At 43.5% G+C, this 27308-nt stretch overlaps 1 pseudogene; it reads left to right on the top strand.

The window, feature by feature from the left end:
• The window catches only part of LOC138774826 (transmembrane protein 245-like), a 46715-nt pseudogene that overhangs the window by 8248 nt on the left and 11159 nt on the right, over positions 1–27308 (top strand).

Raw genomic sequence — 27308 nt, 5'->3', positions numbered from 1 at the left:
TTTTAGTAATTATTTGTGACTCAGTGTACAAAATTATAATGGTATGGTATGCTATAATGGTCTATGGAACTTCTGGTAATTCTGTGTACTGGAAGTCCTATAGACTTCCATAATACAGTAATTCCATAGACTGCTGGTATAGCTGAGTAGGAGGGAATAGCATGTGCTACGGCACACTGACCTTAACAATGCTGGGGTCAGCATTATCTTCTCAAGCAAAGTACAATGCTCTAGTACTAGAGGAGATCAGCAATTAGGAGATTGCTTTTTAAAGTCCCCTCCTGGGGCATATTTGGTATCACCAAATTCATAATGACCCCAACAATAAAGTTATTTTATTATTTATCCCACTTGGTGAACGAACAAAAAGAAAAATCGCCTTCCAAAAAAGCGTTCTATAATCATGTCATATAAAAAGATCAAGAAAATAAAAAAGGTACTTGGTCTTAGAAATGTCTTAGAAATCTCTCTCTGATTCTTACCATTGCAGCAGTGTAAATTGTAATATATATAGTACAATGTTATTCAATAAAGGTTTACAAAATACTATTATCTGCACGTTATTTGTTCCCATCCTGTAATAAAAAGCTGTACTTATGTAAATGTTGTTTTGTATTTTTTTCAGCATCCGTTGCTGGGTCTTGGAAAATTCCAGTTTTTCTCATTATTGTATTCTTGATGACAGTAGGTACTCTGCATGAGAAGCAGTCTGCACAGGGTTCTTCAGGTAAGGGCGTGAATAAACCCAAGTCATCTTGTGACTTTTTAATCTGCAGTCAATTCGGTGTAAAACATTCATAGATACATGTTGGCTGCAGAGGTTCGGTTTATGTTGTCCATTACAATATCCCTTATATCTATCATAATAGAAAATAATGCTGACTAGTATTGAGCGGAGAGGCTAAACTGTCACGCCTTGATGGGCTCACTGGCCCAAGACTTGTATCTATTTTAATGTACTTTATCCATGTTTTCTAGGACTCTCTAGGGCTGCATCCAACTTCTGCAACCGCAGGAAGTCAAATGCAGAGCGTTTGGGTTCAGCGAACGTTGCCAAACCCCAAAAGTTTGGCCTATCCCTTCAATGCTGATAAATCAAAGGGGTTGACCACTTTATAGTAAAATTGCTCAGTGTACAGTATTAGTAAGTTTACTCACAGCCCTTACTGACAGGGGCTCCCTATGTACCTCATACAGCTAAAATCAGACTCCACTCCTCCAGGCTGGGCTGCCCTGCTCTGTGGTGTTTTGGTCCATAAGATTGCTTACATGGAGGAGCATGTGACCATGCCCCGCCCCCCAGTGTCCACCACTGAGCCTGTATATGTCTATGGAGGACACAGTGGACAGGGCATGGTCATAGCCAAGCCTAGAGGAGGGGAACCTGATTTAGCTCTATGAGGTACACAGGGAGCTGCTGTCAGTATATTCATTGAGCACACCAGGGCTGTGGAGTCTGAGCTAGTTTTGGCTGGAGTCGGAAAAAAATGTACCGACTAAGACTCCAGCTTTAAAAAAATCTTTAAAAAATGTAGAATAGAATTTTGATATGAATTTTACAAGTTTTGCTCATGAATATATATTATGAGCAACATTCTAATAGGACACTGGCCCTATTAGATAAGGGTGGCTGGGGAAAAGTTGTCGGTCACTATTTGCCAGTTTGTTTCTGAGCTGGAAGAGTCCATTGTGTGGGGGGAGATCTGTGCTGTTCTCTTCCTGGATGCTGGATGACTATATGAGCAGCAGTGTAATATGAAGATTTCCTGTGTAATATAGAGAAGGAGGAGAAGACATAAGTAGTGTAGCAGTAACCTCTGTCCTCAGTGTGGTGTTTTCTCTCTGGGAGAAGATTGTGTGTTTTTCTTCAGTGTTCTATGGCTGCGTGTGTGTGTGTTTGTGTGTGTGTGCTATGACTGCAGCAGGCTGTGTGTGTATGCTATGGCTGCAGCAAGCTGTGTGTGTGCGCGCACTATGGCTGAAGCAGGCTGTGTGTATGTGTGCTATGGCTGCAGCAAGCTGAGTGTGTGTGGTGTGCGCTATGGCTGCAGCAAGCTGTGTGTGTGCTATGGCTGCAGCAGGCTGTGTGGGTGTGTGTGTCTGTGTGCTATTGCGTGCCCCCACAGTGACCTTTTATATCACTGTGTGACCTCTATACCATTATGTGTGACCCCTCTATATCACTATGTGTGACCCCTTTCTATATCACTATGTGTGACCCCCTGTATATCACTATGGCTGACCTCTATATTACAGGTATCTAGCATTGTTAGCAGTGTTTCTTTAAGTATGGTGAATATTTAGTTAGAAACATAGAAGACTGTCAGCAGGAAAAGACCACCTGCTCCATCTAGTCTAGTTGTGAGTAGTTCAGGACATGGAGGCTGGAGACTGGCTGCATCCACTGCACAAACAGGAGAATCTGCTTTATATACAGTATTCCTTTATTCACTCCGAAGTTGCCCCAGGATCATGAAGGACATTAGGGAGAAGCTGCTGAGCCACTGTGATAAATAACTCCCCTGGTATATGACTGGCCATTTATGAAGGAGCAGAAGTCTGAGTCGGTCCTGATCAAATTCAGGAGTTGGAGTCGGTCCTGATAAAATTCAGGAATCGTAGTTTGAGTCGGAGCTGCGGCTTACCGACTCCACAGCCCTGGAGCACACTTAATAATACTTTGTACTGACCTATTTTACTATAAAGTGGCCAACCCCTTTAATGGATTTTCATCATGTAATTTTGAGCTTTGGCTGTGCAGGCATGATGGGAATTATAATTTTGTAACAGCTTGAGGGTGAAAGTATTAAAAGGTAGACGAGTTCTGTGAACAGCAAAGCACAGAAAGCTATAGTGTTTTCTTAAAGGGAATGTGTCATTAGACTGACCTTTTGTTTAAATTAAGTTTTTGCGATAAACATATTTTTAAAAATGTTATACATTTTTTATCTCTATTATCAAATACTGAAATCTTACGGTTTTATTTTGGCCACTACACCTAAAACTTAGCTGAGTAAATAATTTATAAAAAAAACTAAGCTGAGAATTATTTTTCTGTCTTTGGTCAGTGCAACAGACTTTTGAATGATCTTTTCACAGGTCACTGAGGCCACAGAGCATGCTTACAAAGGATAGGGTCTGGAGATGTTCATCATGTCTTATGTCCACGAGGCTTACCATAAAGCATATCAGTAAATGCTGTTAAAAACAGCTCAGACAAGATGGCAGCTCCCATAATAATGTACTAAAGATAAAAATTAATAAAGCTCACTATGCTATGCTGGTTACATAACCTCCAATTCAGAAACGCATAAGTAGCGCGAGTGCCATATATACAGAACTCCCAACCCCCTGAAAACATTGTAACTAGAGATGAGCGAACCGGGTTCGGGTTCGTGTCTATCCGAACCTGAACGTTCGGCATATGATTAGCGGGGGCTGCTGAACTTGGATAAAGCTCTAAGGTTGTCTGGAAAACATGGATACAGCAAATGACTATATCCATGTTTTCCTCATAGCCTTAGGGCTTTATCCAACTTCAGCATCCACCGCTAATCAAATGCCGAAAGTTCAGGTTCGGATCGACTCGAGCATGCTCCAGGTTCGCTCATCTCTAATTGTAACCATGATTTTACCAAGTCACATGGTTAAGGACACCCAGATATCAGACCTAGTTTTGAGGACCTGCTTGTGACATGTAGGGAACTGGTGACACGTGAAATTTAACACAGTACATTCAGTGATCAAATAATATTTATTATTTTTTGTTTTATTTTTATGTTTATAACTGAGAAACTTCAATTTTGCAAAGTAGATAACACAGAAAACACAAAAGCCAAGATTTATTAGTCTGTTTGAGAAAAAAGTGTTTTTGATTTTTGATCACAGCTAATTTTGAGAAAAAAAGCAGGGCTATTATTGGTTGCTATGACGATCCCACCTCTGGAACCTGCACTTATCAGACATGTATGACACATCTTTAGGATGTTCCATAAATGTCTAAGTGGGTAATAATGTCATAGTAATACAGGGTGACAGTATAGCAAAGAATTTACAGTAAAGTAACATATTCAACTAATTTTTTACAGTAGCATTATGGTATCATTAAGTTTTACATTTTGTTTGTTACATTTATATTTTTCCTTTTTTAAATAAATTTCATCACGCTTTATTTTGTAGCCACTGTACTTCCTGGACAAGTTATAACCATTGCAGCTTCAACTATTGCCATGGCAATTTCCATCACCGGTTTTGAAGAACACCAGGAAGAGCTGACCCCAACACAACGTCCAGGTGACTGAGTACTCAGTAAGATCATGATATTTTTTGCTATCATTGCATACCATACTGTAGAGCATGTGATAATCAAGGGCTTTCTAAAGGCTTTTTTACACAGGCCGATTATCAGGCTAAGGAGACTTCTGAGACGTGCTTGTTTGCGATAATTGAGTAAAAGGGCTAGCGATCAGCTGACAAACAAGCAAATGTTTGGTGGCTGGTTGAATTTTCTATGTGGTCAACAAAATCATCCTTATTGGCGACACATCATCCTGTGTAATAAGGTGAGGTGCAGCTGACAGTGATACAGTGATCATTTCTGTGACCTCGGCTTTGCAACTCAATTGGTCAAGCCTCTTTGCAAACATGTGCCATTCAGCAGCCCATTGGTCCGTGTAAAAGGCACTATTAGATTGTCATATTTGAAAACTATTTTTACTATAGGGGTTGAGCTATTTTAAAATCTGATGGACTATTCTTGGTAGGCCATCAGTGTTTAATTCCCAGCACCACTGCCAGTCAGCAGTATGAAAGGGCTGCAGTTCTTTTATTGGATGTAATATCTGTAAGTCTGTTCTTAGCTGGAAATGCAAAACTATTTGTTCACTTATGAATCCAATTGAAGAAGCAGTGATCCAAAAATGTAGAAAATTTGGTATGATTATTAACCCATTGAAAGTAATAGCAACATTTCATCTCCTCACTGGAGTATTTTTAGAGTCAACTGTGATTGTGGGCTGTATTATTTGTAGTGTAAAGATATTTAGACCATGGTGCACCTGTGCAGAGAGATCCGAAAATACACAGAACCCCTCATAGATCTCTTGGCAGCAGTGAGCAGTGCACATCTAGCATCAGAACACATGCCAGGGACCATGCCAGCTTGGTTAAACAAATCGGTGTGATACCAGTGTCAATAGCACAAATACAAAGATGTGAAAACTGGTACCTGTAGTCGCTAATGGGAGTTTGTACACAGTTGGGGATTATACATCTATAGCAGTTTCTGATAAATTCTTCTTCCTCCTCCTGTAGCAAGCACTGATGCTGGAAACCCTGTGATTCCTGAAATAGAAATATTCCTATTCCTGACATTTAACCTGAATTGGGATCATACTGGTTTATCAATCTAATTCAGGTTATTTTATTTTAAAGTGTACCTGTCATTTCAACAAGCTTTTGACATGTTATAGTCACATGTCAGAAAGAAGGGACAGAAGTGCTTAGAAGTGTGCACTCTGCCACTTCCTCTCCATCTCACTGGTAATGTAGCAATGGACAGGATTATAACGGTAGCCTATGGAACTTCCAGAAATCATGTCTATCGGAAGTTCCATAGGCTGTCATTATATTTCCGTCTACTGCTACTTAAGTAGTGACAGTGGAGATAAAAAAAAAAACAGTTTGTGTGCTGCTAGGCACCTTTCCCCTTAATTCTAGTGATTAGCAGGTGCCTTAGCACCTGGACCCCCACCGATACAAGTTTCTGACATGTGGCTATAACATGTTAGAAGTTTGTTGAAATGAAAGGTACACTTTAAAGACAACACTCCTTATCCCAGACAAGAAAGAAGCAGTCAAGATAGATTATATATTCTCATCGCCAACATCAGTATATTATTTGGAGAAGTATACACACCTCAAAAATTGTTGACAAATCCCTGATTCATTTCAAATGCTGTTAAGTGGTGCATTCAAGTGCCTTGTGCTTTTAAGCAGGTGCGGATGTAGGTCTGTCACGGTAGACTTGGTCCTTTAAAAAACTCCATAACCAAAAATCACACCGGGATGAGGTTGGGATAGCGAGGAGGCCATACTTGGAAAATGGCAGCTGATCACCTGTGCATCTGTCCTCCAATAGCCTCAATTATACAAATAGAATCCAGCAATTGAAGGAAGAAAAAGTCCGGCACTCACCAATAAACCAACGCAGTGTAAGGTTTATTGCAGACACATCGGGCTAGAGCGTGTCCACGCTCTAGCCTAATGTGTCTGCAATGAACCTTACACTGCGTTGGTTTACAGGTGAGTGCCAGACTTTTTCTGTCAGGACTGGCAAGCACAGACAGGACAGAGACAGTGGGCCCTGGATCTGAACCCACCCACTGACCCTACCTACTTGCCTCGGCCGACCCTAAACGGTCGCGGACAACCACGAAGGCGTTCCCTATGCTGCTCCCTTGGTTGTTAGGGACGCCGTCGGGTCTCCGTGACGTCACCCGGCCTCGGTGAGGAGGGCGGCGCTGCGCTCCGGCCGGGACAGGCGCCGCTGGAGCGTGGTCAGGTAAGTTGCTGACATTTTCCTTCTCAAATTGCTGGATTATTATCTCTCATATTACTGCTCCTCTGTGCACCTCTATCACATTGTGATCAGACACTTCTGTGAGGTGCCTGTGCCTATTAGTCCCCTGCACCTCAAGTGTGAATTGTGGCAAGTGCTGGTCTACTTTCTACATAATCACCATATACAAATGGAATACTGTTACTGCCACAGTGCCGTCTCATTTTAAACAGCTTTGCATTAATATTACGAGTAAATATAAGAAGCTCTGTATTAGATATTAATAGGCAGAAATGCTTCATTCTGTATTCACAAGTTTTCCCTTCTCTTCCCTGATCATAGGAAAAGCAGACAGAGAGAGTAACTAGGGGAAAAATGCCATATACTAGTAATAGAATGGGCAGATATAGCCCTACTCCTCATATAAAAAAAACAGGACAGTGCATACTGAAATGCCAGTTACACCTAGGGTATGTTGTCCAATTGTGGTCTTCTGTGTGTATCTTCTTTGTAAAAAAAAATTTCTGTGTATACTACAAATTTCAGTAAAGATATTTTTTCCTGTTAAACTTGTCATTACAAAGTACAATTTTCAGTCACAAATAAAAAACCTAAATGGATCTCTAGATGGGAAAATAAGACATGGCTTTAAAAGGTAAGGAGGAAAAAAAGTGTTCTGTCTTCAGATCCACTTAACCCTTTGAGGACCAGGCCCAAAATGACCCAGTGGACCGCGCAAATTTTGATCTTAGTGCTTTCGTTTTTCCCTCCTCCCCTTCTTAGAGCTCCAGCACTCTCAGTTTTCTATCTACAAGCCATGTAAGTGCTTGTTTTTTACAGGAATAGTTGTACTTTGTAATGGCGTCATTCATTTTACCATAACATGTATGATGGAATTCCAAATATATTATTTATGAAGATATAAATTGGTGAAATCGTAAAAAAGAATGCAATATGGTAATGTTTGGGGGGTTCCTGTGTCTACGTAATGCACTATATGGTAACAGCGACATGACACTATTACTCTATAGGTCAGTCCGAACACAACCATATGCAGGTTACACAGATTCTCTAATGTTATATATATTTTTTTTTTTATGAAATCCTTTTTTTTGGCAATTAAATATTAATAAAATGGGCCTATTGTGACGCTTATAACGGTTTTATTTTTTCACCTGTGGGGCTGTATGGGGTGTCATTTTTTCCGCCATGATCTCTAGTTTTTATTAATACCATATTTGTGAAGATCGGACGTTTTGATCACTTTTTATTGATTTTTTTTAATATATAATGTAACATAAAATCGGTAATCTGCGCACTTTTTCCCCTCTTTTCGTGTACGCCGTTCACCGTTCGCAATGACGCTTGTTATATTTTAATAGATCGGACAATTACGCACGCTACGGTATATTATATGTTTATCTATTTATTTATTTTATATGTTTTATTTATATAATGGGAAAGGGGGGTGATTTAGACTTTTATTGGGGGAGGGGTTTTGGGGTTGTGTGTTAGTGTTTTGAACTTTTTTTTTTTACACTTTTGAAGTCCCTTTGGGGGACTTTTACATGCAGTACTTTGATTTATACACTGATGAATGCTATGCCATAGGCATAGCATTGATCAGTGTTATCGGCGCTCTGCTCATTGAGCCTGCCTGTGCAGGCTCAGTGTAGCAGATCGCCGATCGGACCGCATGGAGGCAGGTAAGAGACCTCCAGCAGTCCGTTTCAACGATCGGGACCCCCGCAGTCACACTGCGGGGGTCCCGATCGGTAAGTGACAGGGGACTCCCCCTGTCACTTACACTTAAACGCTGCGGGTCGCGCCGCGATCGCGGCGTTTAAGGGGTTAATGACACGCGGCAGCGCGATCGCTGCAGCGTGTCATTACCGGTGAGGTCCCGGCTGCTCACTGCAGCCGGCCCCCACCTCCTATGAAGCGCGCTCCGCTCCGGAGCGCGCTTCATAGCGGGAATACCACCCATGACGTAAGGTTACGTCATGGGTCGTCTGGGGACAGACTTCCATGACGTAACCCTACGTCCAGGGTCGTCTAGGGGTTAAAGCGTAACTGTCATGTTTTTTTTATTGCAGAAATCAATAGTATAAGCGATTTTAAGAAACTCTGTAATAGGTTTTATCAGACAAAAAAGCCTCCTTCTGTACTCAAGAAGCAATTTCCCAGCCTCCCCCCCTGACTTCTTATCTGTGCATTATCAGGCAAACACGTCTTCATTACAGAGAAGCCAGTGAAGACGGGTTCTGCTCTCTCCATTGTAAGCCTATGAAGGGGGGAGGGGCCGAGGGAGATGAGGGAGCAGGAAGAGGTGACATGAAGGTCAGCTGTTTGTAGACTGGGCACCTAAAACGCTAAATTCAGGTGTCAGAAAGGTCAATGCTTATCTATGAACTTACTGAGAGAAGATTGCAGGGTGTTGTGCTTTGCAGAAATCCTCCGTGCTCAGTCACTCCTAACAGCCCCTCCCCTCTCCATAGCCACATAATGGGGACAGAAATCCTGCTTCATCTGATGTGAGGGGGGAGGCTGGGAGATTGCTTTTTTAGTACAGAAGGAAACTCTTTTAGTACATAAAACCTATTACAGAGTTTCTTAAAATCGCTTGAACTGTTGATATTTAATGTTTTCAGAAAAATGACCCTGAAATGACAGTTACGCTTTAAGGGCTTTTTATGAGATCAATTATACTTTGTACTGACTCTTACAATTTTACCACAAAACTGGTTCAAAACAGGATCTGTGAAGTATTCATACTCTACTTATTTTTCCTAGTTTTTGTAATTAATTAAGTTTCTTGTATATTTTTTAGGAGAATCTATTACAAATGAAACACCCACGACTCCTATTTCATCTTCACTTGGAAGGCAAAGAAGTGACATTGGAGCCTTTCTTAAAAAAAAGAAAACCAGTGACATCTATTTTGTTTTACTTGTGTGGGCCATAGTCATAGTCCAGCTGTGGCTTCATCTGTGGATCATACAGCTCCTTCCAGTACCTATTGCTCGTAAGCCACACTCCCATTAACTTCATTTTCTTATGAGTTTTATAGCTACACATATTTACAGAACTTGGGAAATTTGATCAGTCACTTGTGATATGTCACAAGTTTTTTGCTGCTACATTTGTTTAACAAACTTACTTCCTTCTTCTGATGTGTCCACTCTTTCCCTCACCTTGTTGACGCAGTTTTTTTGGCCACAAAGCTGAATATATCTCTTTTTTCCTTATCACATACAGTATTATAATGAAAGGTGACACCAGTATATGGTAATAATAGAATCAGACCATTCACAATAGGCAATTTTTGGCACTCTAAACCCCCCCCCCCAGCACAGGTCACAGAGCAGACCTTGAAAACGCCCCCATAAAAGTCAATGAGCTCTACTCCAGTCTACTGTTTTGGCCATGGGGTGCTCCATATTGCATTTCAAGCGTCTGAATTGTGCAGTGATGACATAGAGGACGTGTCAATTCTTTGAGCGGAGAGCAAAGGTGTGCGCGACATTCCATTGAGGCAGGCGGGCGCTTTGACTTAATGCATGAGTAATGACATACATAATGACAGTCTCCTCTCCCTGTGAGAAAATGACCATTCTTCAGCGCGGAGAGATGCCGAGAGAGGAGGTGCGCGAGCCTCCCATAGACTGTCATTATGACAGGGAGGCTGGTGGGATTCCGCGGCATAATTACGCCTGTTTTGCTCCGTGTGGACAGAGCCTTAGTGAGATGGTTTGTTGTTTTCCATAAAGTAGGCCAAGTCTGTGATATTGTTCATGGACAAACATTTTAACACTGATATTCTTTTACAATCTGAAATTCTCTTGACAATAAAAAAAAATAACATTGTATACAAGTTACAAACTAGAGGAAGTGTTCTGTAAAAGCTTTGCTAAAGAAACTAAGATTTTGTCTCTAATTTGTCTTTTAGTTTTTGCAGTAAAAAAGCTGGTGATCCACTTTGGAGTGATTGGTTTTTTGGGGAATCGTTTTGGTTGCTGGTGGGAAGTAATAGAAAGGTTTTTGAGGGAACGTAAAGAAGCTTTGGCACCTAGACCCATTCGAGGATTGGGAAAGTTTGTTCTGAAAGTTGACACTAAGGTAAGTGGCTTTACTTAATGAATGCTGAGCTTAAAGTGTACCTGTTTAACCTCTTAAGGACACAGTGGTTTTGACCTCAAGGACGAGGTCAATTTTCATTTTTGCATTTACATTTTTTTTCTCCTTGTCTTCCCAGGGGACTATTAGAAGCAATCATTAAATTACTTACACTAATCAATGCTATGCCATTGCTTAGCATTGATCAGTGTTATCTGCAATCTTCTCATAAACTCTATGAGAACATAGCTTATGGGACTGCACAGAGCTAAGTATTTTACCTCTGGCAGTCGGGGAAAACGATCAGGTCAGTGACAGGAGCTCGGCAGTGTTTAAGGAGTTGATAACAGGCAGCAAAGCAATTGCTACTACCTGTCATTAACGGTGAGGGACCGGCTGGTAGCAGCAGGTTCTCATCTGCCATGAAGCAAACTCAGCTCCTGAGCATCGCTTCATAAAGCCTCTGGACCTACTGGTGTATCGTACATCATAGGTCCTTAAGGGGTTAAAAAAAAATTCTTAAAAAAACATGGTTTTGTTAGATTGAGACTGCATTCACACGTTCCGCACGGAACACGGACATGGAATGCCTGTAACCGACTTTCTCCCCGCCCGGGTGGCATCTGTGATAAGATGCTGGGAGCGGGGGAACTGTACAGATACACCCCGCGCTGTAATGAATCAGCCGCACGGATCTGTATCTGTCATTACAGCGCAGTGCATAGCTGTACAGTTCCCCCGCTCCCAGCATCTTATTACATATTGCTGCCGGGAGAGGGAAGTCCATAAAGGCATTAAGTCTCTGAGTCACCTTCCTGGGGCACAGCTACTTCTCATTCTCTGAATTTCAGGGGATGGGGCCAGAGCTGGGCTGTGGGACACTAGTATACACACAGGTCTTCCTTTCTCTTAGTTGTCTGGTCAATCACAGCACATCAACTACTTGCTGCTATGCTATGACATAGTGCTGATGAAAGTGCAGAAGACAGCAAGGCAAGGCACAGCAAGCACTAAATTGCTGATGCTTAGATGAGTAGCCTTGATTTACTTTTCAGGGACAGTGAGGATGCGCATGTATTGCAAGGACACAGCACAGGCTTTATTTCTCTGTCTCCTGTGCATAGCAGTAGGTTAGCCCCACCCCACCTTCTGTGGTCTGTCACAACAAGTAAACAGCAGCTTGAAGAAAAGGGAGACACTCATTCTTTTCAGGACCCAAAATGGCATAAAGGACCTCCCCAATTTTCATTTTTTCATTTTTGTTTATTCCTCCTTGCCTTCTAAAGCTAAAGCGTTGTCATTTTCTGTAGGGCCATGTAAAGGCTTGTTTTTTTCAGGAACAGGTGTACTTTGTAGTGGCGCCTTTTAATCCACCATAAAATGTATGACAGAACCCCAAAAATATTATTTATGGAGTGAAATTGGAAAAAAATTGCAATTTTGTAGGGGGTTCTTGTGTCTACATAATGCACTTTATGGTAAAACTTACGTCAGTCCGAACACAATGATATGCATGCTTACACAGCTTTTCTAATGTTTTATTTATTTATTTATTTTTTACAGAAAGCTTTTTTTTGCAAATAATTATTAAAATGGCCCTATTGTGACTCTCATAACAGTTTTATTTTTTCGCGTAAGGGGCTGTATGGGGTGTAAATTTTTGTGCCATGTTTATGTCTAGTTTGTATTAGTATCATATTTGAGTAGATCGGACGTTTTGATCACTATTTATTAATTTTTTTATATATATATACTGTAACCAAAAATCTGCAATCCTGGCGTTTTTATTTTAAAAAACACCACAATTGTGGCGTTAAAGTGGTTTATGACTGGCCGCAACATGATCGCAGCAGCCTGTCATTAAGGGTGAGGGCCCAGCTGCTAAAAGCAGCCAGTCCTCACCTGCTATGGCGTGAGCTCAGCTACTGACCTCACTTCATAGCTGCATAGAAAATATAGGTGTGCCGGTGCTTCCAGGGTCATCTGTGGCTGTGTCATCCAGGCGGCCATGGCATACCGGTATGTCCTTAGTGATTAATGACTAATATTTTAGAGCTGTTGTTCTTGGTTAAATGAGTAGTCAGGAGAATAATAATAATAATAATAATTTTTTTTTTTTGTTAATACATTGCTTTAATAACGTTCACCCTCCACGCGTACCGAATATTCTTATTAGAATATATGAAACAGAAGCCTCTGCTCAGCGAGTTATGTTAGCAAACACTGCTCACTGTGTGGAGGCTGCCAAGATCGGCCATAGTGATGGGCAGCTTCTCCCCCAGGTACTGTATATTCTAATAGGCGGACTAGATGGAGCAGGTGGTCTTTTTCGGCTGATAAACTTATATGTTTCTAAGTAAATATTCACCATACACAAAGAAAAACTGCTAACAATGCCAGATCCATGTGGTATAGAGGTCAGCCGTAGTGATATAGGGCTCAGCATCAGTAATGGAGATGTCAGCCATAGTGATATAGAGTTCAGACGTTGGCCCAGATTTATCTGTCAGCGTCTGTGCTCCTGAATCATCAGTAGAGATGAGCGGATTTCCCGAAGTTCGGGTTCGTATGAACCTGAACTATCGGCATCTGACTCCCGCTGTCTGCCGACTCCGTGCAGCGGGTGGATACAGCCTAAGGAAGGCCTAGAAAACTGGGATACAGCCATTAGCATAGGCGGGAGTCAGATGCCGATAGTTCAGGTTTATGCGAACGCGAACTTCGGGAAATCCGCTCATCTCTAATCATCAGGGACTGATCCTGCCCCCCCCCCGGATTTTTCACTGTTACTCAGAATACCCCTTTAATTTCTGCCCCCCTCTCTCTCTCTGTCAAGCACACACACATCGCCTGCTGCAGCCATAATACACACATGCAGCCTGCTGCAGCTAAAGCATATACATACACACACAGCCTGCTGCAGCCATAGCACACACACGCAGCCTGCTGCAGCCATAACACACACACAGCCTGCTGCAGCTATAGCATAGACACACACACACTCACTCAGCCTGCAGCAGCCATAACAAACACACACACAGCCTGCTGCAGCTATAGCACACACACACACACAGCCTGCTGCAGCAATAGCACACACACACACACACAGCCTGCTGCAGCCAAAGGTGCGTGCACACACACACACACTCGGCCTGCAGCAGCCATAACACACACACAGCCTGCTGCAGCTATAGCACACTCATGCAGCCTGCAGAAGCCATAACACAGACAGCCTGCTGCAGCCATAGCACACAAACACACACGCAGCCTGCTGCAGCCATAGCACACAAACACACACGCAGCCTGCTGCAGCCATAGCACACAAACACACACAGCCTGCTGCAGCTATAGAACACACACATAAACAGCCTGCTGCAGCCATAGCGCACACACACAGCCTGCTCCAGTCATAGCACACACACAGCCTGCTGCAGCCGTAGCGCACATACACGCAGCCTGCAGCAGCCAAAACTCTCTCTCACACACACACACACACACACAGAGCCTGCTGCAGCCATAACACACACAGAGCCTGCTGCAGCCATAACACACACACACACACACACAGCCTGCTGCAGCCATAGCACACACGCACGCACGCACGCAACCTGCAGCAGCCATAACACACACAGCCTGCTGCAGCCATAGCACACACACACACAGCGTGCTGCAGCCATAGCACAGACACAGCCTGCTGCAGCCATAGCACGCACACAGCCTGCTGCATCCATAGCATACACACACACAGCCTGCTGCAACCATAGCGTACACACACACACACAGCCTGCTGCAGCTATAGAACACACACAGCCTGCTGCAGCCATAGCACACACACACACAGCCTGCTGTAGCCATAGCACACGCGCACACAAACACAGCCTGCTGCAGCCATAGCACATATATACACACACAGCCTGCTGCAACCATAGTACACACACAGCCTGCTGCAACCATAGCACACTGAAATAAAACATACAATCTTCTCCCAGAGAGAAAACACCACGTTGATAACAGAGGTTACTGCTACATTACTTATGGCTACTCCTCCTCTATATTACACAGGATATCCTACACTACTGCTCATATACAATCATCCAGCATCTAGGAAAAGAGAACAGAACAGATCTCCCCCACAGAATGGACTCTTCCAGCTCAGAAACAAACTGCCAAATTTTGACCGCCAACTTTTCCCCAACCTCTCTTATCTAATAGGGCCAGGATTCCCTGGTATCGAATTCTTTGTTAACCGGCGCAATAGCGCTGCTTAACATAGAATATACTGCGGAAAACATGGCAGGCAACAAGATGAAGGCCTGTTATGTGTTTGTTTAGTGACCAGCCCCCTCCCTGCTATGGTTTGCTATTGTCCTCCGCCCTCTGCTGCCAAAATTCACCCGATTCGCCGAACTTGTGCTCCTATTGCCTGCCTCTCGTAGTCCATTGGATGCTCCACTTGCCTAGTCCTAGTTATAACTTCCGTGGTTACGTTACTTTGCCATTTTAGGTTACTGCCCCAGCTTTTCTCTGTTCCTGTGCAGGTTATTTGTCTTTGCAGCCACACACACACCACCAGTAGCCAATAAGACATTATGAAATCGCCCTGACACTACACTGATGCTAGGTGGCTGCCACACCCAGTGCAACAGGCTTAGGGCCCTTTTACACAGAAAGATTATCTGACAGATTATCTGCCAAAGATTTGAAGCCAAAGCCAGGACTGGATTTGAAAAGAGGAGAAATCTCAGGCTTTCATGTATGACCTGATCTCTGTTTATAGTCTGTTCCTGGTTTTGGCTTCAAATCTTTGGCAGATAATCTGTCAGATAATCTTTCTGTGTAAAAGGGCCCTTAGCCTGTATGGAAAATGTTCATTGAGACTGTTCATTAAAGCAAATCTGTACCCACAATCTGACGCAGGATGCAGTTATTGTCCTAAAAAACAACTTTTAACTTGCAGCCCTGTGTCAAACGGCCGTGGCTTACAATATCTGTGCCCTAACGTCCCTCCCTCCTCCCCACCCTCTTCAACATTAGGAATGCCTCTGGAACATTTTCTCCTGTCTGAACATTGCACAGGTGCCTTAACGGTCCAGCCCATGTGCCTTGCTGACACAGGGGATGAATAGTAGAAAATGTTCTAGGGGCATTCCTAATGATGAAGGGGGCGGGGAGGAGGGACAGAGAGGGAGTGCCAGACTAATGAATACACAATATAGGCCACGGCTGTTTGGCACAGGGCTGCCAGTTTAAAACTTGTTTTTTTAGGACAATACTTGCATCACCTGCCGAACAGACCCTAAGACAGATCTAGGATTAAAAGCAGCTATCTGAGGGTACAAGCAGTTTTGGAGTGGGGTGGGGGGGTGGGGGGTCTGATTGTTGGTACAGAGTCGCTTTAAGACTATAGCGGAGCTGCAAAACATTTCCTACCCTCCACTGGTGTGAGAAGGCTGAGACACAATCTTATTGCGATCAGTGTGCCACTGTTAGACCTCATCTGACAACTCATGAATGGTATTTACTGTGTCATTTTTTGTTTCTTTTCTTTTTAAATATTGGCCAAACTACAAGGGCCCTGTTATGAGGTGATACTTCACAATTTATATTTGTATATTGTCTATTATTTTATGTTCTCTTTTAAGGGATTTATCATAGGTTACAAATAAATGTTTAAATATTAAATGTTATAGGAAGCTTATATTTATTGCGTTTATATATAGACTTGATCTATTCTGATACATGGTCATTTAGTTATAAGTATGTACAAATAAATAGATCTATATTGATCCAATTCCCAGCATATTTAGTTATTTTGAAACATTTACACATTTTACATCTACTATATTATATGCTACTTAAAGGGGTATTCCCCCCAAGAGCTAAAAAAATGAAATGCTCCCAAACCTAGCTGGCCTTACTCACCAAGTCCCTCTGAGTATTTTGAGACGTCTCCCATCTTTCTAGCTGCTGCCGTTCCTGAGTTACAAGTTTTTCTAAAAGCCAATCTATATCCAAGATAGGAAACTACATTTCCCATCATGCAATGCTTCTGCCTGATGATGGTGAAGTAGCAGAGCTGAGACAATGAAGGAGATGATGACAGTGTAGCAGAGCTGAGATGGCGGTGTCGGTGTAGCAGAGCTGAGTTGGAAGAGACGTTGTAGCAGAGCTGAGTTGGAAGTGACATTGTAGAAGAGCTGAGTTGGGGGTGACATTGTAGCAGAGCTGAGTTGGGGGTGACATTGTTGCAGAGCTGAGTTGGGGATGACGGTGTAGCAGAGCTGAGTTGGAAGTGATGTTATAGCAGAGCTGAGTTGGGGATGACAATGTAGCAGAGCTGAGTTGGGGATGACGGTGTAGCAGAGCTGAGTTGGGGATGACGGTGTAGCAGAGCTGAGTTGGGGATGACGGTGTAGCAGAGCTGAGTTGGGGATGACAGTGTAGCAGAGCTGAGTTGGGGGGGACGGTGTAGCAGAGCTGAGTTGGGGGGACGGTGTAGCAGAGCTGAGTTGGGGGAAGGTGTAGCAGAGCTGAGTTGGGGGGGACGGTGTAGCAGAGCTGAGTTGGGGGGACGGTGTGGCAGAGCTGAGTTGGGGGGGACGGTGTAGCAGAGACGCGGACGATTGGGGGGGGCGGAGCTTGCTGCGGGCGATGGGGGGGGGCGGAGCTACCTGCGGGCGATCGCAGGGGGTGGAGCTTCCCGCGGGCGATCGCGGGGGGGGGCGCGAAGCTTGCCGCAGAGGGGGGGGGGGGAAGGTGCAGCGGGTGAGTGCAGCGGCTATGCCTCAAGTGAGTGAGGGATGCCACGGGTGATGGGGGGGGGCGGTTGGTTGTGGGGCGGGGGGCTGTGTGCTCCGGGTGAGTGCTGCCGGGAGGCTCTGGACACAGAGGGTGAGCTCTGGGCTGGGGGTGACTGGGTGGCTGCTGTTAGAGAGGGATGTAGTCACAGCTGCGCTGATCACTGTCTGCCTCTCTAACAGCAGCCACCCCATCAGTGTTCTCAGTCACTTCACTGTGCTGGGACTGAGGACACGTGATGCCGACACAGAGGGTGGGGGCAGGAGCAGGGAGCGTGTCGGAGTGGACTGAGGTCTGATGATTCTATGCAATCCGTGGGGGTGAATGCAGCTGGATAACAGCAAAACTGTGCAGAATCCATAATAACTTTATATTGGAAAGATGGAAAGCTACGGGTGGGCAGCGTATTAATGCAAAATAATTTTTGGGGGAATACCCCTTTAACCCTTTGAGGACCAGGCCCAAAATGACCCAGTGGACCGCGCAAATTTTGATCTTAGTGTTTCCGTTTTTCCCTCCTCCCCTTCTAAGAGCTCCAGCACTTTCAGTTTTTTATCTACAGGCCATGTAAGGGCTTATTTGTTACAGGAATAGTTGTACTTTGTAATGGCGTCATTCATTTTACCATAACATGTATGATGGAATTCCAATATATTATTTATGAAGATATAAATTGGTGAAATCGCAAAAAAGAATGCAATATGGTAACGTTTGGGGGGTTCCTGTGTCTACGTAATGCACTATATGGTAAAAGCGACATGATACCATTACTCTATAGGTCAGTCCCGAACACAACCATATGCAGGTTTACGCAGATTCTCTAATGTTATATATTTTTTTTAAATGAAATCCTTTTTTTTGGCAATTAATTATAAATAAAATGGGACTATTGTGACGCTTATAACGGTTTTATTTTTTCACCTACGGGGCTGTATGGGGTGTCATTTTTTCCGCCATGATCTCTAGTTTTTATTAATACCATATTTGTGAAGATCGGACGTTTTGATCACTTTTTATTAATTTTTTTATATATATAATGTAACATAAAATCGGTAATCCGCGCACTTTTTTCCCTCTTTTCGTGTACGCCGTTTACCGTTCGCAATGACGCTTGTTATATTTTACTAGATCGGACAATTACGCACGCTACGGTATATTATATGTTTATCTATTTATTTATTTTTATATGTTTTATTTATATAATGGGAAAGGGGGGTGATTTCAACTTTTATTGGGGGAGGGTTTTGGGGTAGTGTGTTAGTGTTTTTAACTTTTTTTTTTTTACACATTTGAAGTCCCTTTGGGGGACTTGTACATACAGTACTTGGATTTTTACACTGATGAATGCTATGCCATAGGCATAGCATTGATCAGTGTTATCGGTGCTCTGCTCATTGAGCCTGCCTGTGCAGGCTCAGTGACCAGAGCGCCGATCGGACCGCGCGGAGGCAGGTGAGAGAGCTCCGGCGGCCCGTTTTACCGATCGGGACCCCCGCAGTCACACTGCGGGGGTCCCGATCGGTAAGTGACAGGGGACTCCCCCTGTCACTTACACTTAAACGCCGCGGTCGCGCCGCGATCGCGGCGTTTAAGGAGTTAATGACACGCGGCAGCGCGATCGCTGCAGCGTGTCATTGCCGGTGAGGTCCCGGCTGCTGATTGCAGCCGGCCCCCACCTGCTATGAAGCGCGCTCCGCTCCGGAGCGCGCTTCATAGCGTGAGAAACACCCAGGGCGTACAGTTACACCCTAGGTCGTCTGGGGACAGACTTCCATGGCGTAACTATACGCCCTGGGTCGTCTAAGGGTTAAGACCAGTATAAAATTGGACTCATATTGACCACAACTCTGTTAGTTTATATCTACTGCTTTGAGGACTAGACACAACAGTTTGTTCTGTTTCACCTATGGTATTTTAGTCATAAGGGGTAATCACAAGTCTAGTTAACCTTGGCACTGAGGAAATAGTGAGCTACACCAAATTAGTATATTTACATTTGAAATAATCCCTTACATTACTTCTGCAGTGTTATAGATAAAATATTGTCACACTTCTAATAATGTTAGATATAGATAGCACAATATCAAAAAGCTGTTTAAAGAGAATATAACAGTATGTGGCATCAAGAAATGTATTCTAGGTTAACCTGTATTATGGTTGTAGGTACACTGCATGATCTGATGTTTAGCTTTAGTGAACATTGTAACCATGTCTTAAGTATATCATGGAAATATATAGCACTCTATTGCTATGTATTTTTACCTATTATGTGTGTCCTTTGTTCTTGCCTTATTGTATTTGTGTACTGTTTACTAATGTACTGCTGTCTTCTCTCCCTCTCTCCCAATACTCTTTGCCCCTTTTTTATGTTGCACTTTCCTGCCCACATAAAGATGTGGCATTGGCTTAATGAGCAGGTAAAGCAACAGCTTCTTGATCTGTTTGTCTTCTGAAGTGAGTTTCTGTCCGTGTGTCTGGCAACAAAGGTTCATGGGTTTTCACTAGCAGCTGTGTGTGCTTTTTAAGGTGGCCATACTTTGGAGATTTTGGATGACTGTAGAGGCTGATTCAGACTATGACCTGTCAAGCACCAGTCACTTTGATACAAACTAGTGTGAGAGACAATAACAAATATCTGTTTAAAAAAACCCTCTTCATATTAGATTTTTTAGGTTGCTGTCTGTGGTATAGTACATCTGCATCTGATCAGTGCAAGCCCAGAACAGACCACACATCATATCAGAAACCTATCAGTGATTTGGTGTTTTATCTTATGGCATTGTCATCCAAGAAGACAATCTTTGTAGTCCAACCATTAACAACATGTATGATGTTGAGAAATTGGCCATCTGAACTCCCTAATGTATGGCCAGCTTTAACCTTTGTAACCTCTTAATATACTAGACTGTGAAATAGCTAACAAGTAATGAAATGTATTATAATTTTCTTTTAGTTAATGTGTGTACTTGCTGTTGTTGGAAACAGCATTGACACAAGCATTAATATGCCATACATTTGTTTGCTGGCTTCTAGAGTAATGAAGTGAGGGTATAGGCCATTCATTTAATCCAGTATATAGAATTACAATTAATTTAGGTCCCTATTACACAGAGTGATAATAAGCTGATCTGGTCGATTATCGCTCGATGCAATAGAGACAACGATCAGCTGATGAAACAATCAACAGCTGATCATTTCTTTAGGCCCTGACCTAAAATCATCTGCCACCGACCCGCCTTGCTACTTGTAATAGCGATGCTCGGTTGAAGGCTGACAACTGAACAAAAAATTAATACATTACCTGTTGACATTGTCATTGTTCTCCTGCGCTCTGCTTCCTCCCTGGACCTGCAGCTGCAACTTTAGAGCAGCCTGTCTGAGCTGACAGGCCGCTTAGCCAGTTGCGACAGTCCCGGACAGTGATTGGCTGAGCGGGCTGTCAGCTCAGACAGGCCGCTCTAAAGCTGCAGCAACGGAACCAGGGAGGAAGAAGAGCGCTGGAGAACACCAGAAACGTTGACAAGTATTGTATTAACTTTTTGGGCAAGGACTGCACGGATATCGCTAATGATGTCCTTGCAGCCCTTGCTTGATTATCGGGCTGTGCGCTGATCTAGTAGATCTGTGCTCGTTTACAATAAATATCGGGCTGTCATTGTCCCGTGTAATAGGACTCCCACAATACCCACTGAGAAGGAATGAAGGGATAGTATTGTTGCCAAAAGGAGATATGTTCTGTCTAAAGTATGCTTCTTGCAGAAAAAATGGGAGCAGCATGAACAGGGACACTGGGAAGGAAAAAAATATAAGAAAGTTTTATTTTACCCTGTAAACACTGCAAATCACTTTTAAAACAGGTATTAACAGCATTTCTAGTACAAAAATGATCTATGAGATAGCTCTGAAAAGCAACTGAAGAGAGCCCCCCCTGCGATATCCACCCTTGTACCTGGTGTTTTCAATGTGCTGTAGCTTATTTTACTGACTGCAGGGCAGAGCTCTGACACCAGATGGCAGCATATATTTAAACCTGCAAACAGTATTCAGTTTCAGGGCAACTTCTAGGGGTTTTTTTCCTTAAACTAACTTGTCCGCAGGATAGGGGACAAGTAAGAGATCACGAGGGGTTCGACCTCTGTACCCTCGCTGATCTCCAGATGGGCCTTTGGCTGCCTTCTTATGAATACAGCTGCGGGTATGTCACGTGACCCGCGGCTCTTTTCATTCCTGCAGAGACACAGGAAAGAGTCGAGCGCTGTACTCAGCTTCTCCAGCGGCTCTATAGGAATAAATAGAGCCGCAAGTCATGTTCCGTACCCGTGGCTGTATTCATAACAAAGGAGCCGGCGACCCATCTGGAGATTAGCTGGGGTATGAAGGTCGGAACCCCCCCTTCTGCGATTTCTTATAAGGGACAAGTTAGTTTAAGGTGGATAACCTCTTTCAGTGTTTCACTATAGGCAATGAGTAATCTTCCGACTATTGCAAAGTATCTGACCTTGTTGTAAAACATGCAATGACAGCAAGGTTGCCAACAACATTTATTGCTACAGTGAAACTGGATTGTGGTAATCTTTAAGCATGAACAAATGCTGCCATGTAGGCCAAGCCTAAAGACTGTATTTCTTACTATGGTTACTAGAGCTGGGCGATTAATCAAATTAATTGATTAATTCGCCCCTAAAGGGCCTGAATGATTTTATTTCTTTGAAAATCTTAATTTAAATTAAAAAAATGGTGGTAGTGCAGGAGCGATGAAGCAGAAACGTCCTGTTCTGTTACTTAAAGGGGTAGTGCGGCGCTAAAAAATTATTCACAGAATAACACACATTACAAAGTTATACAACTTTGTAATGTATGTTATGTCTGTGAATGGCCCCCTTCCCCGTGTCCCCACCACCCCCACCCGTGTACCGGAAGTGTGATGCGATATACTCACCTGTCACGTGCCGACACAGTCTCCGATCTTCATTCAGTGACGTCTTCTTCGGCCGGCCGGCGAACAGCTCCGTCTGTTCCGATGCCGGCCGCCCTCTGCAGCGTCATCCGATGCTCAGCCGCGATTGGCTGAGCATAACTGTGCTCAGCCAATCGCGACTGAGCAGCTGATGACGCGGCCGTGTCATCAGCCGCGATTGGCTGAGCATAACTGCGCTCAGCCAATCGGGCCTGAGCACAGTTGTGATGCGGCGGAGGGGGGACGGGCGGCAGCGACTCGGCCCGTCGCCGTCCGAAGATGACGTTTGGCACAAAATGGCGACCCTCGACACGGATCAGGTAATGTATAATGCACCACACTTCCGGGTACACGGGTTGGGGGTGGTGGGACACGGGGAAGGGGGCCATTCACAGACATAACATACATTACAAAGTTGTATACTTTGTAATGTGTGTTATTCTGTGAATAATTTTTTAGCGCCGCACTACCCCTTTAAGTCTCTATGTGCTGCAGCGTGTAAGTGGCATAGTTCACTTACATTCTGCAACATAAAAAAGGGTTAAAGAGCAAGATGTTTCTGCTTCATCACTCCTGCACTGATAACCCTTGACCAACGCAACCTGCTTCCTGCAAGTAGAAGTAGTAGTAGTAGTAGTATGTGTGGGACTCCCTGCGGAGGTCAGGGGTCATCAGTGCACAAGCAATGAAGTATCAATCTGCCCCTTTTTTTCAATCTGCCTCCTTTTTTTTGCATCATGTAAGTGAACGGTATGTCACATGCTGCAGTGCACAAGGGGTAAGCAGCAGGATTCTCGTGTGGCCACCGACAGCATTATGCCTCCGGCCACTAGAATCTGCTACCTCCTCCAGTTCCCCGGCACAAGAGTGACAGAAGTCGGGGGACAGGTCAGAAGCCAGGTGAGTATGTGTGTTTTGTTACTTATTTATTTTTTACAAAGGGGATGGTGCCTACAAAGAGAGTATTGCCCATAAAGGAAGTTTTATCTACCAGAGTATTGAAGTGTGCGTGCGTGTGTGTGTGTGGGGGGGGGGGGTTTACTGTAGGTAGGATTATAAAGGGGGCTTACTACAAAGGGATAACCTTGGGGGGGGGTCAACTACTAGAGGGACTACCTACATGGAGGGACAGGTGCATAGGGGATTCTTCTCACTGGGTGTGCTAACATCTCAGGGGGGCTATCTACATGAATGACACAGGGGCCTAACCACTATATGGATGCACAGAGCTGAACTCCTATACTATATAGCGGGCTCAGAGGGGGTTTTGTCTATTTTTGGGGCACAAAATGGCCTGAAAACTATTCGGGGGCATATATGGGCATAACTGCTTATATGGGGCACTGTTATTGTACATTGCTGCCTTAAACACTGTTAAAATAGTAAAAATAAAAAGTTGAGATTCAAATTGTGAATCACCCATATGTTTAAAAGACTGAGATTTCATTTTTTGGCCATGTAACCGAGCCCTAATGGCTTCTAATGATTATTGTAGGGTAGCTACTAGAACAGATAGGTTTAGGGCTCGGCCACACTAGCGTTTTTCTTTTTTTCTAACGGATCCGTCCATATAATTAAACGGATGAGCATAACTGATGAGCAGACTGATGCAAACTGATTGCAAAATGTTCATCTTTTTTTAATGGTCCGTTTGTATTTTGGCTTAAAAAAAACAGACTTTTGTACATTAGTTTGCATCCGTTTGCATCAGTCAGCATCCATTTTTCTATCCGTTTATTTTTCTTCTTTGGTTTCTTGCTGCTTCTGCGCATGCTCAGTGCAAAAACGGATTTGAACGGAAATACCTTCCGTTTTAGATCCGTCCTCATTGACTACAATGTAAAAAAAAAACGGAAGTGCACTTTCCGTTCGTGATCCGTTTTTTTAAGCGGAAAGAAAAATACTGCAAACACAATTTTTTTCTTCCGTTCAAAAAAACGGATCTTGAACGGATTGCATGCAAACTGAGCACAATTAGGGCAAACCGGAGCACACTAAAATATCATGGGAATCTATGGGGATTTAAACGGTTCCGACAGTTTCCGTTTTGCTTACTCCAAAACGGGAAAAGGGTAGACGGAATGGTGACGGATGGTCAAAACGCTGATTGAACGTAGCATGTTTACCTTGCAGTCTGTTGATGCTCAGGCATATTAGTCCTATGCATTTAAAAAAGTACTTGCTGCTCACCATTTTTCTTCAGTTTTTGTTTATTTGTCATATTGTGAGGGTTCAGATCATCTAACTAATCATAATGTAATATAAAAGCAGCAAGACTAAAAAGAAATGCAGCTTTAAATGATCATACTATCTGTTGGCAGTAACAGCTGCGGTCACTGCTGAGGAATTTCAGCCCAATCTACTTTGCAGAATTATTTTTACTTCATCTACATTGAAGGTTTCAGAGCATGCACTGCTTGTTTCTTTTGAGCCTTTCAGAGGTGGACCTGCTTGTGTGCTTCTGACCATTGTCCGGCTCTATAGCCCCCTCTACTTGAGCTGTAGTTCTCAAACTGATTGGTAAACATTACACTTCAGGATTTTCTGATACAGAGCAGAATTCTTGACTCCCATCAGTTTTGACAAATTGCCCAGGTCCTACAGAAGCAAATCAACCCCAGACCGTCTCCTTGACACCACCATATGTAACTGTTGGTGTAATGTTCTTATGGTGGAATTACAGTATTAGCTTTACACCAGATGTGACAAGACCATATGGGGGTCTGTCCTCAAAATAGTTCTGTTGGTGAGTATGTGTTCAGTTCCACATCTAATTTAACAAATGCAACTTTGTTAAAATGGCACAAAAAGGCACAAAGCCACTCCAGTCCAGACCACACTTAAATACTCATGTTCATCATGCTGCCTACAAAAGCCAGAGCTGCAGTCTTAGTTCCATAGGGTGGGCATATTGTCATGGCTTTGGTCTGCAATCCCATCTTTCCACCTGTTGGAAATAGCTGACATCAGGAAATATTATTTCTGTTAAACTGGGCAGCCGATGAAAGGTAAGATATACTGTTAGTTGAACATGTAACATGCTGTTAACATATTTGTGTAAAATGTATGTATTCATGTACTAATGTTCTGACTACCTGCACTGTGCTTGTGTTTATGGAATATTAGCTTCTACTTCTGCTCACCAGGCATTGTATGTGCTGCTCATCTTTTCTGTACATTGTTGCTAATATGTTGCATCAGTTACACTTAGCAGCATTGAGTAGGATTTTATAAAATTGTGCTTGTTTTTCCTTATTTCTGTAGATGATAATATGGTTGGAGAAAATGCTTGAACAAAAATAATAAGCATATTTATTATATTTCTGCTGGTGATCGGCACTCTCCTGTTAGCCTTACTCCTAACGGCAAAGGTAACATTAAACTGTATTCTGATATGGAAGGTCCCAGAAGTACAATTAAAGTGTCACTGTTGTTTTTAAAGACTTTTGACATTTCATAGAAACATGTCAAAAGTTTTGGATCGCTCTGGGTCTGTGTAATGTAAGTCTATGAAGCCCACTCTTTTTTTCTTACACAGAGTGGGAGAGGCTGCAGCATGGTCCACTCCTCCTCTGTTAGAAAATAAAGAGTCTGGCTGATAAAGTAAGTCTATGGAGTGCGACTTTTTATCTCACACAGAGCGAGGAAAGGACACGCTGCAGCACGGTCCTCTCCCCGCTTTTTCTCCTGATATGGTACAGGTCTGAACACTCCGACTTGGACCGATCAAAACTTTTGATGTGTCTCTGTGACATAAAATACAAAACCTGCAGGTTGCTGTTGCACGTTTTGTTTTTTTGTCTGTACTTTAGCCACACATTCCACAGTGTGAACAGAGGCATTGAAGTGCTGCCAATTTCTTTTTTTTTTTCTTTCTGGTGCCTCTATGACATGTGAAAAGTTTTTTACAAACGACAGGTACACTTTAAAGGGAACCAATCACTGGAAAAAAGCATATAGAGCTTTTGAAATGTGCTGTTAGAGCACACAGCACACTTGCCACACGTGTTTCCATAGCCTCCCTGCCTCCCCCCTGTAAGCCGCAAAGTAACTTTATAAAACTGGCGCCCTGTATGCTAATTACCTGAGGTAGTCACCTGGGCGGTGTTCGGCTAGCAGGTAGTCGTGGTCCCCTGGGCGTTCTTCCGCTGTAATCACGCCCCTCTGGGCGTGATTCAAATGGCAGAGTGGCTGTGGCGTCACTCGGGAGCGCGCCGTGCCCAACGTCAGGCGCGCTTACGTACTGATGCCGGACGCCGCCGCACATGCGCAGTGCAGCCGCTTCCATTCCGGTTGGACTGCGCCTGTGCAGAATAGCCTCGAACTCCGGCTAACAGGCTATTCGAGGCTATTCTGCACAGGTGCAGTACCGCCGGAATGGAAGCGGCTGCACTGCGCATGTGCGGCGGCGTCCGGCATCAGAATGTCACAGCTACTCGGCCATTTGAATCACGCCCAGAGGGGCGTGATTACAGCGGTAGAACGCCCAGGGGCCGTGACTACCTGCTAGCCGAACACCGCCCAGGTGACTACCTCAGGTAATTAGCATACAGGGCGCCAGTTTTATAAAGTTACTTTGCGGCTTACATGGGGAAGGCACGGAGGCTATGGAAACACGTGTGGCAAGTGTGCTTGTGTGCTCTAACAGCACATTTCAAAAGCTCTATATGCGTTTTTCCGGTGATTGGTTCCTTTAAGTTATTTGACTTGGAATTTTCCAGAGTATAATTGTGAAACGTATAACATGTTTTTTTGTTTGCTCTTTAACAAATTTTTTAAATAATTTTAAAATCAGGAATTCTAATAAGCAAGTAGAAACAAATGAACTGCTCTGTTGACTTTGTATAAATCACAACAAAACTGCGGCCCTCCAGCTGT

The sequence above is a fragment of the Dendropsophus ebraccatus genome, unplaced genomic scaffold (assembly GCF_027789765.1).
Source record: "Dendropsophus ebraccatus isolate aDenEbr1 unplaced genomic scaffold, aDenEbr1.pat pat_scaffold_1127_ctg1, whole genome shotgun sequence".
Lineage (NCBI taxonomy): Eukaryota > Metazoa > Chordata > Amphibia > Anura > Hylidae > Dendropsophus > Dendropsophus ebraccatus.
This window is presented reverse-complemented; position numbering and strand designations above follow the sequence as displayed.